The sequence below is a fragment of the Octopus bimaculoides genome, chromosome 19 (assembly GCF_001194135.2).
Source record: "Octopus bimaculoides isolate UCB-OBI-ISO-001 chromosome 19, ASM119413v2, whole genome shotgun sequence".
NCBI lineage: Eukaryota > Metazoa > Mollusca > Cephalopoda > Octopoda > Octopodidae > Octopus > Octopus bimaculoides.
The window spans coordinates 2028372-2028701 of NC_068999.1; positions in this window are offsets into that span (position 1 = coordinate 2028372).

Below are 330 nucleotides of genomic sequence, written 5' to 3' on the forward strand. Positions count from 1 at the left end.
TATATATATATACATACATATATATATATGCACGTACGTATGCATCTATACATTTATATGTAAGTATATGTATGTACGTTCTGCTGCCTGTGCATATGAACGTATGCATGAGTGTATTTATATATGTAGGTATATGTATGTGTGTATGTGTGTGTGTGTGTTTATTTTAAGCGTGTTTTTTTTCTGTATGTTGTTGTATGTCTGTGTACGCGTATGTATAACGTGTTTATGTATCTGTGTTTGCTTGCTTATGTGTAACATTTCATGTGTATATATTGTTAATACATGTATATATATTTCCTCATATAACTTGTGTGTGTACATACATAT